Source organism: Sinohyriopsis cumingii, chromosome 12, assembly GCF_028554795.1.
Source record: "Sinohyriopsis cumingii isolate HCF-2022 chromosome 12, ASM2855479v2, whole genome shotgun sequence".
Lineage (NCBI taxonomy): Eukaryota > Metazoa > Mollusca > Bivalvia > Unionida > Unionidae > Sinohyriopsis > Sinohyriopsis cumingii.
In genome coordinates, this window is record NC_142972.1 from 94358683 (window position 1) to 94378354 (window position 19672).

A 19672-nucleotide genomic window follows, 5' to 3' on the forward strand; every position below is an offset into this window, starting at 1 on the left:
ATTTATTTCTTAACTGCAAGTTCTTCTGGCTTATGATGTTGATAAAGAATATACCTAACATTAGAAGAACGATATTTCATTTGTAAATTCCCATACATATCCTCCTGAAAATTCAAACAATTTTCCATTTCAGAAATCACAGTTTTCAAGATATAAATAAGTCAATATTGATGAGGGTATTTCAAGCACAAACAATAGCTAAGAATATTTACAAAAAAGAACGAGTTAAAGTTGCAAAGTAAATATGAATATATTCGAAATGTTAACATTTTAGAAGTATTGAAACCTGAATTTCAATGTTTGTTTGCATTGCAGCAAACTTCCTTCTAGGTTGTATATGGTGTTGATACATAAGTGCCAGTGTTTCATTCATTATATACTGCAACATTTACCTTAATTATAATCATTTTAGATACTTTTTCATGTTATCTTAACTTTTAAATACAACTTCGAAACATTGTCAGTAAAAGTTTTAAATGATTGTCAGAATTTTGTCAGAATGTTACTTTAGATGCTCTATAGGAAAAGTTGAAGACGGACCGTATCACATGAAATACTGTTTGTTGCGTTAGTTCGCGATCGTACACATAGCTAATTAATATGTTTCTCTTAAAGGCAATGACAAGCCGACGTCTATAAAATAATGTAAAAAAACCGCATTTTCCTAAAGAAGGATAGCAAAATGTAAACAACTGAACGACAAATACCGTGGGTTCATCATGCATGTCCGATACTAACTTAAGGAGTTATTCGTATGAGAAAAATCTAGTAATAAAATATAACTGAATTATGGCCTCAAACTAGAAACTGATCCTGTACAATTGAAGTGGGTTTCGCAACAGTACACCAGCACATGAAACAGCGTACAATGGACAAATATATAGCCCCATCAACTTCTAAAGGTCTTCTTTCATATCATTTTAAACAGGAACAAGTAAATGGTTACCCACAATTCTATTTTTAATAAGGCTATAGGCATAAGGAAAAAGTGACCAACTTGATTTTTCTCTTAGAACGATACGACGGTTTAAATTGGACTTTGGTATGCTTGTTTATCTTTGATGTTTGACATAACTCTAGCTGTCAAAATATCATGGCCCAGGTCACGGTAAAGATGTTTGCAAAGACCTATACAACTCTTTGTTAATAATTAGTAGGTAGTTTAAAGCCCACCTTGAGTCTTTTCAGAGTTCATGACCTTGCTGCCGCGGGCTTTTGCAACTTACTGACGTATACCATATCAGTAGTGCATGTATGTTCAATGCAAGTGGTAAAAAAGCCATAGTTGTATTGATCACATAATGTTTGTACTCTTTTTTATGAAAATTGATAGAAATGATAATGACAACATGTTTACCGCCAACACTTTAAACCTGGCGAACTCATGCTCAAAACTTTCTGATCTGAATCACTAACCATTAATTTGTAATTAGCGATAGGGTTCAAAAGAAAAAACTCTTAGACCTAATATCATTTCAAGACGTCTAAGCATGAATCTTTATATCCCGTTCCTAAACCTTTCTTGATTTTGGACTCCTGCTTGATATTATGTGTGTAAAGATCAAACGAAACGTCAATTTGCTAACGTAAGTCCTCTGTCGAGAGAGAGAATCGTTCAAATTTACAAATGTGATTTAGGCATCCCACGCCCTGCTTAAATTAGTTTGATTTAAACCATTTTTGGAAATAATGTAGTCAAGGGTCTATTCACATGCTCAAAAATATTCAGACGAATATGTAATGTATACTTTAGTTTGGTTATAGAAACTGAATTCGTAATAATACCATCCTGGTTATGTAAACCATGTATATGAGTTTCACAAAACTTCTATAGAAAGGATACAGAGAATATTTGAATATGCAGTGTAACAGACTATGATCATATTAGTATTAATTGCAATATTATTATCAGTTATGAAATTGGTAGTATGAGTAGTTGTAGCAATGATATCAATAGTTGTATCAGCAGAATTAATTTTGATAAAAACACTCTGGATTGTCAACATTACAAGAAAAACATCTTACAAGACGGGTGAAATCTCAAAATCAAGAAATATCCAATAGCAGTTAATTTTCAAAACTTCGCACTAGGCGAAACGTTATTTTTGGAACAGGTTAACGAAAATAAACTTGAATTACCCTTATAATGCTTTGTTGATTAATGCGGGTTCAGACATGCTACATAGATGTAATATGTTGAAATAACAACAGTATAATCCTTTCCTGACCTCAAAGCCACACTCCTGTTACGGAGATATATATAAATCGTGGTATGGGGTCTTTGTAAGCATATTTGCCATATGGTTCTCACCCATGCTAGACATGGTCACAGCTAGAGTTACGTCAGATATCTGAAAAGAATTCAAGTCCAATAAACAATATTACATTACAATAGCATGCAACAGAATCAACGAAACAAATTAAAACAGCAGACAAACAATTAAATTAAATCAAATATCCATTACATCACTCAATATGATTTCACTCAAATAATTATCAGTGACTCATATACATAAACAATGATGAAGGTTTCAATCAAGTAGCGATAAATGCTTGCTTAAAACAATTTAGATATCTTGCGGCATCCAGTTAAAATGCATAATATAATTTCACACACAAAGCTCTGCCGGATGGCCAAGGAGCCAGTAAGATTTATCCCGCCCTTTCCGGTCTGCCTGGAAATCCGTAGAACCGCATTCTCTGTGTCGACTTGTTGGTATAGGCGTGTTGATTCCTCCCCACGAAATAACCATTATCTTCCTCCTGACCAAGGTCACTGCCGATAGCGGTTAAACGAACACTGACAATACGGTGGAAACGCAACGATACAGCTTAGCTCTATGACTATCGCTCTATCACACCGCCATTCTTTTACTCTATTTAGCCCTTCACTACTTTCAGCTGAAAATATAACATTTATACCCGTGTAATATATGTGACTCTCAAGCTAAATATGTAATAACGTACGTGACGCAAAATGGAGCTGTTGGTTTTAAATAATATTATCAGGATCAATGTACAAGGATAACGTAATAAACAGGCTCATAAGTGAACCCGTATCTGACGAGAATCTCAATTATCATTAAGCAACATTCTCTTGCCTTTATTACATGCAACAGTAATGTGATCAGCTACATACTGGCAAAATAGAAAACATGCTGTAATAAATCTAATAAGCTTGCAATATATGACAACTTCGAAACATTGCTGGGAGCATTCTTATATGTGAATCTTTGAACTCATCTGTGAGAATTATCAAGTAGCACTGCGGTTAGAATGTTTGCTGGATGTGCGTAGCTGTTTGCCCTGTCATCATATCGCCACCCCTTCCATTATGGTCAAATGACTGGTTATGTCTAGTTTGTCCAAAATGAAAATCTGACGTCCAATATAATGACAATATCAGCCTGGTTGACTCCTACTAGATGGAATGTAATGTTGATATTTCTAAGGGTTAAGGGAAGATTGGAACTATCTTGCCATCAGTGCGTTATATAAGATTCAGAACATCAGCTTTTCCGTTCTTCACTTGTCAATATAAGTTTTAAATGATTGTCAGAATCTTCTCGGAATGTTACTTTAGATGCTCCATAGGAAAAGTTGAAGAGCTGCATGCAATCAATAACCATTATCAGATGAAATATTGTATGTTGCTTTAGTTCACGATCATACACATTGCTAATTAATGTGTTTCTCTTAAAGGTAATAACAAGGCGACGTCTATAAGATGATGTAAAAAACCGCATTTTCCTATAGAAGGATAGCAAAATGTAAACAACTGAACGACAAATACCGTGGGTTCATCATGCATGTCCGATACCAACTTAAGGAAAAGTTGAAGACGGACCGTATCACATGAAATACTGTTTGTTGCGTTAGTTCGCGATCGTACACATAGCTAATTAATATGTTTCTCTTAAAGGCAATGACAAGCCGACGTCTATAAAATAATGTAAAAAAACCGCATTTTCCTAAAGAAGGATAGCAAAATGTAAACAACTGAACGACAAATACCGTGGGTTCATCATGCATGTCCGATACTAACTTAAGGAGTTATTCGTATTAGATAAAAAGTTTTAGGAATAAAATTTAACTGAATTATGGACTTAAACTATAACCGGATCCTGTACAATTAAATTGGGTTTCGTAACAGTACACCAACACATGAAACAGTGTACTAAGCACAAATAATTAACCCCATCATATTCTAAAGATTTTCTTTTATATCATTTTAAACAGGAACAAGTAACTGGCTATCCACATTTCTATTTTTAATAAGGATATAGGCATCAGGAAAAAGTGACAAACTTGATTTATCTCTTAGAATGATACGACGGTTTAAATTGGACATTGATATAGTTGTTTATCTCTGATATTTGACGTAACTCTAGCCATTATAACCATTATCTTCCTCCTGACCAAGGTTACTGCCGATAGCGGTTAAACGAACACTAACAATACGGTGGAAACGCAACGATACAGCTTAGCTCTATGACTATCGCTCTATCACACCGCCACACTTTCACTCATGTTATCACTTCACTACTTTCAGCTGAAAATATAACATTTATACGCGTGTATTATACGTGACTCTCAAGATTAATATGTAATAACGTACGTGACGCAAAATGGAGCTGTTGATGTTGAATAATATTGTCAGGATCATTGTACAAGCATAACGTAATAACCAGGCTCATAAGTTAAAACGTATCTGACGAGAATCCTACTGAACTTTAAGCAACATTCTCTTGCCTTTATTACATGCAACAGTAATATGATCAGCTACATACTAGTAAAATTGAAAACATACTGTAATAAATCTAATAAGCTTGCATTATATGACAAGTGCCGGAACTAAATAAACTACATGATACATATTAGAATTAAACAATTCTGTCCTATAATGAAATAAGAAAATGCAATTTTGCAATTCAAATACCTCTACAGCTGGATATATTGTCCCTCAAAGTTGACCGCTATCTGACAAGACTTCTAATAATTTGAAGTTTTAATCTACCATGAGCCTATATTTAAACAGACTATGTTGCAATGCATGGCCTGTGCACTCAAAGCATATCAATATTCCCATCATATGCACCTTGGTTGTGCATCATGGGCGAAACCAAACTCACTGCATCAAAATATTGTACGCTATTGATTAAGCACCGTCAGTCAACGCAGTACACAGAAACGAAAAGCGAGTTCATTTTATTCAGAATATACGTAAACTTTAAATATGCACAGATCGTTGATAGTTACATGTACACATGTATATTTATTTCTTAACTGCAAGTTCTTCTGGCTTATGATGTTGATAAAGAATATACCTAACATTAGAAGAACGATATTTCATTTGTAAATTCCCATACATATCCTCCTGAAAATTCAAACAATTTTCCATTTCAGAAATCACAGTTTTCAAGATATAAATAAGTCAATATTGATGAGGGTATTTCAAGCACAAACAATAGCTAAGAATATTTACAAAAAAGAACGAGTTAAAGTTGCAAAGTAAATATGAATATATTCGAAATGTTAACATTTTAGAAGTATTGAAACCTGAATTTCAATGTTTGTTTGCATTGCAGCAAACTTCCTTCTAGGTTGTATATGGTGTTGATACATAAGTGCCAGTGTTTCATTCATTATATACTGCAACATTTACCTTAATTATAATCATTTTAGATACTTTTTCATGTTATCTTAACTTTTAAATACAACTTCGAAACATTGTCAGTAAAAGTTTTAAATGATTGTCAGAATTTTGTCAGAATGTTACTTTAGATGCTCTATAGGAAAAGTTGAAGACGGACCGTATCACATGAAATACTGTTTGTTGCGTTAGTTCGCGATCGTACACATAGCTAATTAATATGTTTCTCTTAAAGGCAATGACAAGCCGACGTCTATAAAATAATGTAAAAAAACCGCATTTTCCTAAAGAAGGATAGCAAAATGTAAACAACTGAACGACAAATACCGTGGGTTCATCATGCATGTCCGATACTAACTTAAGGAGTTATTCGTATGAGAAAAATCTAGTAATAAAATATAACTGAATTATGGCCTCAAACTAGAAACTGATCCTGTACAATTGAAGTGGGTTTCGCAACAGTACACCAGCACATGAAACAGCGTACAATGGACAAATATATAGCCCCATCAACTTCTAAAGGTCTTCTTTCATATCATTTTAAACAGGAACAAGTAAATGGTTACCCACAATTCTATTTTTAATAAGGCTATAGGCATAAGGAAAAAGTGACCAACTTGATTTTTCTCTTAGAACGATACGACGGTTTAAATTGGACTTTGGTATGCTTGTTTATCTTTGATGTTTGACATAACTCTAGCTGTCAAAATATCATGGCCCAGGTCACGGTAAAGATGTTTGCAAAGACCTATACAACTCTTTGTTAATAATTAGTAGGTAGTTTAAAGCCCACCTTGAGTCTTTTCAGAGTTCATGACCTTGCTGCCGCGGGCTTTTGCAACTTACTGACGTATACCATTTCAGTAGTGCATGTATGTTCAATGCAAGTGGTAAAAAAGCCATAGTTGTATTGATCACATAATGTTTGTACTCTTTTTTATGAAAATTGATAGAAATGATAATGACAACATGTTTACCGCCAACACTTTAAACCTGGCGAACTCATGCTCAAAACTTTCTGATCTGAATCACTAACCATTAATTTGTAATTAGCGATAGGGTTCAAAATAAAAAACTCTTAGACCTAATATCATTTCAAGACGTCTAAGCATGAATCTTTATATCCCGTTCCTAAACCTTTCTTGATTTTGGACTCCTGCTTGATATTATGTGTGTAAAGATCAAACGAAACGTCAATTTGCTAACGTAAGTCCTCTGTCGAGAGAGAGAATCGTTCAAATTTACAAATGTGATTTAGGCATCCCACGCCCTGCTTAAATTAGTTTGATTTAAACCATTTTTGGAAATAATGTAGTCAAGGGTCTATTCACATGCTCAAAAATATTCAGACGAATATGTAATGTATACTTTAGTTTGGTTATAGAAACTGAATTCGTAATAATACCATCCTGGTTATGTAAACCATGTATATGAGTTTCACAAAACTTCTATAGAAAGGATACAGAGAATATTTGAATATGCAGTGTAACAGACTATGATCATATTAGTATTAATTGCAATATTATTATCAGTTATGAAATTGGTAGTATGAGTAGTTGTAGCAATGATATCAATAGTTGTATCAGCAGAATTAATTTTGATAAAAACACTCTGGATTGTCAACATTACAAGAAAAACATCTTACAAGACGGGTGAAATCTCAAAATCAAGAAATATCCAATAGCAGTTAATTTTCAAAACTTCGCACTAGGCGAAACGTTATTTTTGGAACAGGTTAACGAAAATAAACTTGAATTACCCTTATAATGCTTTGTTGATTAATGCGGGTTCAGACATGCTACATAGATGTAATATGTTGAAATAACAACAGTATAATCCTTTCCTGACCTCAAAGCCACACTCCTGTTACGGAGATATATATAAATCGTGGTATGGGGTCTTTGTAAGCATATTTGCCATATGGTTCTCACCCATGCTAGACATGGTCACAGCTAGAGTTACGTCAGATATCTGAAAAGAATTCAAGTCCAATAAACAATATTACATTACAATAGCATGCAACAGAATCAACGAAACAAATTAAAACAGCAGACAAACAATTAAATTAAATCAAATATCCATTACATCACTCAATATGATTTCACTCAAATAATTATCAGTGACTCATATACATAAACAATGATGAAGGTTTCAATCAAGTAGCGATAAATGCTTGCTTAAAACAATTTAGATATCTTGCGGCATCCAGTTAAAATGCATAATATAATTTCACACACAAAGCTCTGCCGGATGGCCAAGGAGCCAGTAAGATTTATCCCGCCCCTTCCGGTCTGCCTGGAAATCCGTAGAACCGCATTCTCTGTGTCGACTTGTTGGTATAGGCGTGTTGATTCCTCCCCACGAAATAACCATTATCTTCCTCCTGACCAAGGTCACTGCCGATAGCGGTTAAACGAACACTGACAATACGGTGGAAACGCAACGATACAGCTTAGCTCTATGACTATCGCTCTATCACACCGCCATTCTTTTACTCTATTTAGCCCTTCACTACTTTCAGCTGAAAATATAACATTTATACCCGTGTAATATATGTGACTCTCAAGCTAAATATGTAATAACGTACGTGACGCAAAATGGAGCTGTTGGTTTTAAATAATATTATCAGGATCAATGTACAAGGATAACGTAATAAACAGGCTCATAAGTGAACCCGTATCTGACGAGAATCTCAATTATCATTAAGCAACATTCTCTTGCCTTTATTACATGCAACAGTAATGTGATCAGCTACATACTGGCAAAATAGAAAACATGCTGTAATAAATCTAATAAGCTTGCAATATATGACAACTTCGAAACATTGCTGGGAGCATTCTTATATGTGAATCTTTGAACTCATCTGTGAGAATTATCAAGTAGCACTGCGGTTAGAATGTTTGCTGGATGTGCGTAGCTGTTTGCCCTGTCATCATATCGCCACCCCTTCCATTATGGTCAAATGACTGGTTATGTCTAGTTTGTCCAAAATGAAAATCTGACGTCCAATATAATGACAATATCAGCCTGGTTGACTCCTACTAGATGGAATGTAATGTTGATATTTCTAAGGGTTAAGGGAAGATTGGAACTATCTTGCCATCAGTGCGTTATATAAGATTCAGAACATCAGCTTTTCCGTTCTTCACTTGTCAATATAAGTTTTAAATGATTGTCAGAATCTTCTCGGAATGTTACTTTAGATGCTCCATAGGAAAAGTTGAAGAGCTGCATGCAATCAATAACCATTATCAGATGAAATATTGTATGTTGCTTTAGTTCACGATCATACACATTGCTAATTAATGTGTTTCTCTTAAAGGTAATAACAAGGCGACGTCTATAAGATGATGTAAAAAACCGCATTTTCCTATAGAAGGATAGCAAAATGTAAACAACTGAACGACAAATACCGTGGGTTCATCATGCATGTCCGATACCAACTTAAGGAAAAGTTGAAGACGGACCGTATCACATGAAATACTGTTTGTTGCGTTAGTTCGCGATCGTACACATAGCTAATTAATATGTTTCTCTTAAAGGCAATGACAAGCCGACGTCTATAAAATAATGTAAAAAAACCGCATTTTCCTAAAGAAGGATAGCAAAATGTAAACAACTGAACGACAAATACCGTGGGTTCATCATGCATGTCCGATACTAACTTAAGGAGTTATTCGTATTAGATAAAAAGTTTTAGGAATAAAATTTAACTGAATTATGGACTTAAACTATAACCGGATCCTGTACAATTAAATTGGGTTTCGTAACAGTACACCAACACATGAAACAGTGTACTAAGCACAAATAATTAACCCCATCATATTCTAAAGATTTTCTTTTATATCATTTTAAACAGGAACAAGTAACTGGCTATCCACATTTCTATTTTTAATAAGGATATAGGCATCAGGAAAAAGTGACAAACTTGATTTATCTCTTAGAATGATACGACGGTTTAAATTGGACATTGATATAGTTGTTTATCTCTGATATTTGACGTAACTCTAGCCATTATAACCATTATCTTCCTCCTGACCAAGGTTACTGCCGATAGCGGTTAAACGAACACTAACAATACGGTGGAAACGCAACGATACAGCTTAGCTCTATGACTATCGCTCTATCACACCGCCACACTTTCACTCATGTTATCACTTCACTACTTTCAGCTGAAAATATAACATTTATACGCGTGTATTATACGTGACTCTCAAGATTAATATGTAATAACGTACGTGACGCAAAATGGAGCTGATGATGTTGAATAATATTGTCAGGATCATTGTACAAGCATAACGTAATAACCAGGCTCATAAGTTAAAACGTATCTGACGAGAATCCTACTGAACTTTAAGCAACATTCTCTTGCCTTTATTACATGCAACAGTAATGTGATCAGCTACATACTAGTAAAATTGAAAACATACTGTAATAAATCTAATAAGCTTGCATTATATGACAAGTGCCGGAACTAAATAAACTACATGATACATATTAGAATTAAACAATTCTGTCCTATAATGAAATAAGAAAATGCAATTTTGCAATTCAAATACCTCTACAGCTGGATATATTGTCCCTCAAAGTTGACCGCTATCTGACAAGACTTCTAATAATTTGAAGTTTTAATCTACCATGAGCCTATATTTAAACAGACTATGTTGCAATGCATGGCCTGTGCACTCAAAGCATATCAATATTCCCATCATATGCACCTTGGTTGTGCATCATGGGCGAAACCAAACTCACTGCATCAAAATATTGTACGCTATTGATTAAGCACCGTCAGTCAACGCAGTACACAGAAACGAAAAGCGAGTTCATTTTATTCAGAATATACGTAAACTTTAAATATGCACAGATCGTTGATAGTTACATGTACACATGTATATTTATTTCTTAACTGCAAGTTCTTCTGGCTTATGATGTTGATAAAGAATATACCTAACATTAGAAGAACGATATTTCATTTGTAAATTCCCATACATATCCTCCTGAAAATTCAAACAATTTTCCATTTCAGAAATCACAGTTTTCAAGATATAAATAAGTCAATATTGATGAGGGTATTTCAAGCACAAACAATAGCTAAGAATATTTACAAAAAAGAACGAGTTAAAGTTGCAAAGTAAATATGAATATATTCGAAATGTTAACATTTTAGAAGTATTGAAACCTGAATTTCAATGTTTGTTTGCATTGCAGCAAACTTCCTTCTAGGTTGTATATGGTGTTGATACATAAGTGCCAGTGTTTCATTCATTATATACTGCAACATTTACCTTAATTATAATCATTTTAGATACTTTTTCATGTTATCTTAACTTTTAAATACAACTTCGAAACATTGTCAGTAAAAGTTTTAAATGATTGTCAGAATTTTGTCAGAATGTTACTTTAGATGCTCTATAGGAAAAGTTGAAGACGGACCGTATCACATGAAATACTGTTTGTTGCGTTAGTTCGCGATCGTACACATAGCTAATTAATATGTTTCTCTTAAAGGCAATGACAAGCCGACGTCTATAAAATAATGTAAAAAAACCGCATTTTCCTAAAGAAGGATAGCAAAATGTAAACAACTGAACGACAAATGCCGTGGGTTCATCATGCATGTCCGATACTAACTTAAGGAGTTATTCGTATGAGAAAAATCTAGTAATAAAATATAACTGAATTATGGCCTCAAACTAGAAACTGATCCTGTACAATTGAAGTGGGTTTCGCAACAGTACACCAGCACATGAAACAGCGTACAATGGACAAATATATAGCCCCATCAACTTCTAAAGGTCTTCTTTCATATCATTTTAAACAGGAACAAGTAAATGGTTACCCACAATTCTATTTTTAATAAGGCTATAGGCATAAGGAAAAAGTGACCAACTTGATTTTTCTCTTAGAACGATACGACGGTTTAAATTGGACTTTGGTATGCTTGTTTATCTTTGATGTTTGACATAACTCTAGCTGTCAAAATATCAGGCGCAGGTCACGGTAAAGATGTTTGCAAAGACCTATACAACTCTTTGTTAATAATTAGTAGGTAGTTTAAAGCCCACCTTGAGTCTTTTCAGAGTTCATGACCTTGCTGCCGCGGGCTTTTGCAACTTACTGACGTATACCATATCAGTAGTGCATGTATGTTCAATGCAAGTGGTAAAAAAGCCATAGTTGTATTGATCACATAATGTTTGTACTCTTTTTTATGAAAATTGATAGAAATGATAATGACAACATGTTTACCGCCAACACTTTAAACCTGGCGAACTCATGCTCAAAACTTTCTGATCTGAATCACTAACCATTAATTTGTAATTAGCGATAGGGTTCAAAAGAAAAAACTCTTAGACCTAATATCATTTCAAGACGTCTAAGCATGAATCTTTATATCCCGTTCCTAAGCCTTTCTTGATTTTGGACTCCTGCTTGATATTATGTGTGTAAAGATCAAACGAAACGTCAATTTGCTAACGTAAGTCCTCTGTCGAGAGAGAGAATCGTTCAAATTTACAAATGTGATTTAGGCATCCCACGCCCTGCTTAAATTAGTTTGATTTAAACCATTTTTGGAAATAATGTAGTCAAGGGTCTATTCACATACTCAAAAATATTCAGACGAATATGTAATTTATACTTTAGTTTGGTTATAGAAACTGAATTCGTAATAATACCATCCTGGTTATGTAAACCATGTATATGAGTTTCACAAAACTTCTATAGAAAGGATACAAAGAATATTTGAATATGCAGTGTAACAGACTATGATCATATTAGTATTAATTGCAATATTATTATCAGTTATGAAATTGGTAGTATGAGTAGTTGTAGCAATGATATCAATAGTTGTATCAGCAGAATTAATTTTGTTAAAAACACTCTGGATTGTCAACATTACAAGAAAAACATCTTACAAGACGGGTGAAATCTCAAAATCAAGAAATATCCAATAGCAGTTAATTTTCAAAACTTCGCACTAGGCGAAACGTTATTTTTGGAACAGGTTAACGAAAATAAACTTGAATTACCCTTATTATGCTTTGTTTATTAATGCGGGTTCAGACATGCTACATAGATGTAATATGTTGAAATAACAACAGTATAATCCTTACCTGACCTCAAAGCCACACTCCTGTTACGGAGATATATATAAATCGTGGTATGGGGTCTTTGTAAGCATATTTGCCATATGGTTCTCACCCATGCTAGACATGGTCACAGCTAGAGTTACGTCAGATATCTGAAAAGAATTCAAGTCCAATAAACAATATTACATTACAATAGCATGCAACAGATTCAACGAAACAAATTAAAACAGCAGACAAACAATTAAATTAAATCAAATATCCATTACATCACTCAATATGATTTCACTCAAATAATTATCAGTGACTCATATAAATAAACAATGATGAAGGTTTCAATCAAGTAGCGATAAATGTTTGCTTAAAACAATTTAGATATCTTGCGGCATCCAGTTAAAATGCATAATATAATTTCACACACAAAGCTCTGCCGGATGGCCAAGGAGCCAGTAAGATTTATCCCCGACCCTTCCGGTCTGCCTGGAAATCCGTAGAACCGCATTCTCTGTGTCGACTTGTTGGTATAGGCGTGTTGATTCCTCCCCACGAAATAACCATTATCTTCCTCCTGACCAAGGTCACTGCCGATAGCGGTTAAACGAACACTGACAATACGGTGGAAACGCAACGATACAGCTTAGCTCTATGACTATCGCTCTATCACACCGCCATTCTTTTACTCTATTTAGCCCTTCACTACTTTCAGCTGAAAATATAACATTTATACCCGTGTAATATATGTGACTCTCAAGCTAAATATGTAATAACGTACGTGACGCAAAATGGAGCTGTTGGTTTTAAATAATATTATCAGGATCAATGTACAAGGATAACGTAATAAACAGGCTCATAAGTGAACCCGTATCTGACGAGAATCTCAATTATCATTAAGCAACATTCTCTTGCCTTTATTACATGCAACAGTAATGTGATCAGCTACATACTGGCAAAATAGAAAACATGCTGTAATAAATCTAATAAGCTTGCAATATATGACAACTTCGAAACATTGCTGGGAGCATTCTTATATGTGAATCTTTGAACTCATCTGTGAGAATTATCAAGTAGCACTGCGGTTAGAATGTTTGCTGGATGTGCGTCGCTGTTTGCCCTGTCATCATATCGCCACCCCTTCCATTATGGTCAAATGACTGGTTATGTCCAGTTTGTCCAAAATGAAAATCTGACGTCCAATATAATGACAATATCAGCCTGGTTGACTCCTACTAGATGGAATGTAATGCTGATATTTCTAAGGGTTAAGGGAAGATTGGAACTATCTTGCCATCAGTGGGTTATATAAGATTCAGAACATCAGCTTTTCCGTTCTTCACTTGTCAATATAAGTTTTAAATGATTGTCAGAATCTTCTCGGAATGTTACTTTAGATGCTCCATAGGAAAAGTTGAAGAGCTGCATGCAATCAATAACCATTATCAGATGAAATATTGTATGTTGCTTTAGTTCACGATCATACACATTGCTAATTAATGTGTTTCTCTTAAAGGTAATAACAAGGCGACGTCTATAAGATGATGTAAAAAACCGCATTTTCCTATAGAAGGATAGCAAAATGTAAACAACTGAACGACAAATACCGTGGGTTCATCATGCATGTCCGATACCAACTTAAGGAAAAGTTGAAGACGGACCGTATCACATGAAATACTGTTTGTTGCGTTAGTTCGCGATCGTACACATAGCTAATTAATATGTTTCTCTTAAAGGCAATGACAAGCCGACGTCTATAAAATAATGTAAAAAAACCGCATTTTCCTAAAGAAGGATAGCAAAATGTAAACAACTGAACGACAAATGCCGTGGGTTCATCATGCATGTCCGATACTAACTTAAGGAGTTATTCGTATTAGATAAAAAGTTTTAGGAATAAAATTTAACTGAATTATGGACTTAAACTATAACCGGATCCTGTACAATTAAATTGGGTTTCGTAACAGTACACCAACACATGAAACAGTGTACTAAGCACAAATAATTAACCCCATCATATTCTAAAGATTTTCTTTTATATCATTTTAAACAGGAACAAGTAACTGGCTATCCACATTTCTATTTTTAATAAGGATATAGGCATCAGGAAAAAGTGACAAACTTGATTTATCTCTTAGAATGATACGACGGTTTAAATTGGACATTGATATAGTTGTTTATCTCTGATATTTGACGTAACTCTAGCCATTATAACCATTATCTTCCTCCTGACCAAGGTTACTGCCGATAGCGGTTAAACGAACACTAACAATACGGTGGAAACGCAACGATACAGCTTAGCTCTATGACTATCGCTCTATCACACCGCCACACTTTCACTCATGTTATCACTTCACTACTTTCAGCTGAAAATATAACATTTATACGCGTGTATTATACGTGACTCTCAAGATTAATATGTAATAACGTACGTGACGCAAAATGGAGCTGTTGATGTTGAATAATATTGTCAGGATCATTGTACAAGCATAACGTAATAACCAGGTTCATAAGTTAACCCGTATCTGACGAGAATCCTACTGAACTTTAAGCAACATTCTCTTGCCTGTATTACATGCAACAGTAATGTGATCAGCTACATACTAGTAAAATTGAAAACATACTGTAATAAATCTAATAAGCTTGCATTATATGACAAGTGCCGGAACTAAATAAACTACATGATACATATTAGAATTAAACAATTCTGTCCTATAATGAAATAAGAAAATGCAATTTTGCAATTCAAATACCTCTACAGCTGGATATATTGTCCCTCAAAGTTGACCGCTATCTGACAAGACTTCTAATAATTTGAAGTTTTAATCTACCATGAGCCTATATTTAAACAGACTATGTTGCAATGCATGGCCTGTGCACTCAAAGCATATCAATATTCCCATCATATGCACCTTGGTTGTGCATCATGGGCGAAACCAAACTCACTGCATCAAAATATTGTACGCTATTGATTAAGCACCGTCAGTCAACGCAGTACACAGAAACGAAAAGCGAGTTCATTTTATTCAGAATATACGTAAACTTTAAATATGCACAGATCGTTGATAGTTACATATACACATGTATATTTATTTCTTAACTGCAAGTTCTTCTGGCTTATGATGTTGATAAAGAATATACCTAACATTAGAAGAACGATATTTCATTTGTAAATTCCCATACATATCCTCCTGAAAATTCAAACAATTTTCCATTTCAGAAATCACAGTTTTCAAGATATAAATAAGTCAATATTGATGAGGGTATTTCAAGCACAAACAATAGCTAAGAATATTTACAAAAAAGAACGAGTTAAAGTTGCAAAGTAAATATGAATATATTCGAAATGTTAACATTTTAGAAGTATTGAAACCTGAATTTCAATGTTTGTTTGCATTGCAGCAAACTTCCTTCTAGGTTGTATATGGTGTTGATACATAAGTGCCAGTGTTTCATTCATTATATACTGCAACATTTACCTTAATTATAATCATTTTAGATACTTTTTCATGTTATCTTAACTTTTAAATACAACTTCGAAACATTGTCAGTAAAAGTTTTAAATGATTGTCAGAATTTTGTCAGAATGTTACTTTAGATGCTCTATAGGAAAAGTTGAAGACGGACCGTATCACATGAAATACTGTTTGTTGCGTTAGTTCGCGATCGTACACATAGCTAATTAATATGTTTCTCTTAAAGGCAATGACAAGCCGACGTCTATAAAATAATGTAAAAAAACCGCATTTTCCTAAAGAAGGATAGCAAAATGTAAACAACTGAACGACAAATGCCGTGGGTTCATCATGCATGTCCGATACTAACTTAAGGAGTTATTCGTATGAGAAAAATCTAGTAATAAAATATAACTGAATTATGGCCTCAAACTAGAAACTGATCCTGTACAATTGAAGTGGGTTTCGCAACAGTACACCAGCACATGAAACAGCGTACAATGGACAAATATATAGCCCCATCAACTTCTAAAGGTCTTCTTTCATATCATTTTAAACAGGAACAAGTAAATGGTTACCCACAATTCTATTTTTAATAAGGATATAGGCATAAGGAAAAGTGACCAACTTGATTTTTCTCTTAGAACGATACGACGGTTTAAATTGGACTTTGGTATGCTTGTTTATCTTTGATGTTTGACATAACTCTAGCTGTCAAAATATCAGACGCAGGTCACGGTAAAGATGTTTGCAAAGACCTATACAACTCTTTGTTAATAATTAGTAGGTAGTTTAAAGCCCACCTTGAGTCTTTTCAGAGTTCATGACCTTGCTGCCGCGGGCTTTTGCAACTTACTGACGTATACCATATCAGTAGTGCATGTATGTTCAATGCAAGTGGTAAAAAAGCCATAGTTGTATTGATCACATAATGTTTGTACTCTTTTTTATGAAAATTGATAGAAATGATAATGACAACATGTTTACCGCCAACACTTTAAACCTGGCGAACTCATGCTCAAAACTTTCTGATCTGAATCACTAACCATTAATTTGTAATTAGCGATAGGGTTCAAAAGAAAAAACTCTTAGACCTAATATCATTTCAAGACGTCTAAGCATGAATCTTTATATCCCGTTCCTAAGCCTTTCTTGATTTTGGACTCCTGCTTGATATTATGTGTGTAAAGATCAAACGAAACGTCAATTTGCTAACGTAAGTCCTCTGTCGAGAGAGAGAATCGTTCAAATTTACAAATGTGATTTAGGCATCCCACGCCCTGCTTAAATTAGTTTGATTTAAACCATTTTTGGAAATAATGTAGTCAAGGGTCTATTCACATACTCAAAAATATTCAGACGAATATGTAATTTATACTTTAGTTTGGTTATAGAAACTGAATTCGTAATAATACCATCCTGGTTATGTAAACCATGTATATGAGTTTCACAAAACTTCTATAGAAAGGATACAAAGAATATTTGAATATGCAGTGTAACAGACTATGATCATATTAGTATTAATTGCAATATTATTATCAGTTATGAAATTGGTAGTATGAGTAGTTGTAGCAATGATATCAATAGTTGTATCAGCAGAATTAATTTTGTTAAAAACACTCTGGATTGTCAACATTACAAGAAAAACATCTTACAAGACGGGTGAAATCTCAAAATCAAGAAATATCCAATAGCAGTTAATTTTCAAAACTTCGCACTAGGCGAAACGTTATTTTTGGAACAGGTTAACGAAAATAAACTTGAATTACCCTTATTATGCTTTGTTTATTAATGCGGGTTCAGACATGCTACATAGATGTAATATGTTGAAATAACAACAGTATAATCCTTACCTGACCTCAAAGCCACACTCCTGTTACGGAGATATATATAAATCGTGGTATGGGGTCTTTGTAAGCATATTTGCCATATGGTTCTCACCCATGCTAGACATGGTCACAGCTAGAGTTACGTCAGATATCTGAAAAGAATTCAAGTCCAATAAACAATATTACATTACAATAGCATGCAACAGATTCAACGAAACAAATTAAAACAGCAGACAAACAATTAAATTAAATCAAATATCCATTACATCACTCAATATGATTTCACTCAAATAATTATCAGTGACTCATATAAATAAACAATGATGAAGGTTTCAATCAAGTAGCGATAAATGTTTGCTTAAAACAATTTAGATATCTTGCGGCATCCAGTTAAAATGCATAATATAATTTCACACACAAAGCTCTGCCGGATGGCCAAGGAGCCAGTAAGATTTATCCCCGACCCTTCCGGTCTGCCTGGAAATCCGTAGAACCGCATTCTCTGTGTCGACTTGTTGGTATAGGCGTGTTGATTCCTCCCCACGAAATAACCATTATCTTCCTCCTGACCAAGGTCACTGCCGATAGCGGTTAAACGAACACTGACAATACGGTGGAAACGCAACGATACAGCTTAGCTCTATGACTATCGCTCTATCACACCGCCATTCTTTCACTCTATTTAGCCCTTCACTACTTTCAGCTGAAAATATAACATTTATACCCGTGTAATATATGTGACTCTCAAGCTTAATATGTAATAACGTACGTGACGCAAAATGGAGCTGTTGGTTTTAAATAATATTATCAGGATCAATGTACAAGGATAACGTAATAAACAGGCTCATAAGTTAACCCGTATCTGACGAGAATCTCAATTATCATTAAGCAACATTCTCTTGCCTTTATTACATGCAACAGTAATGTGATCAGCTACATACTGGCAAAATAGAAAACATACTGTAATAAATCTAATAAGCTTGCAATATATGACAACTTCGAAACATTGCTGGGAGCATTCTTATATGTGAATCTTTGAACTCATCTGTGAGAGTTATCAAGTAGCACTGCGGTTAGAATGTTTGCTGGATGTGCGTAGCTGTTTGCCCTGTCATCATATCGCCACCCCTTCCATTATGGTCAAATGACTGGTTATGTCTAGTTTGTCCAAAATGAAAATCTGACGTCCAATATAATGACAATATCAGCCTGGTTGACTCCTACTAGATGGAATGTAATGTTGATATTTCTAAAGGTTAAGGGAAGATTGGAACTATCTTGCCATCAGTGGGTTATATAAGATTCAGAACATCAGCTTTTCCGTTCTTCACTTGTCAATATAAGTTTTAAATGATTGTCAGAATGTTCTCGGAATGTTACTTTAGATGCTCCATAGGAAAAGTTGAAGAGCTGCATGCAATCAATAACCATTATCAGATGAAATATTGTATGTTGCTTTAGTTCACGATCATACACATTGCTAATTAATGTGTTTCTCTTAAAGGTAATAACAAGGCGACGTCTATAAGATGATGTAAAAAACCGCATTTTCCTATAAAAGGATATCAAAATGTAAACAACTGAACGACAAATACCGTGGGTTCATCATGCATGTCCGATACTAACTTAAGGAGTTATTCGTATTAGATAAAAAGT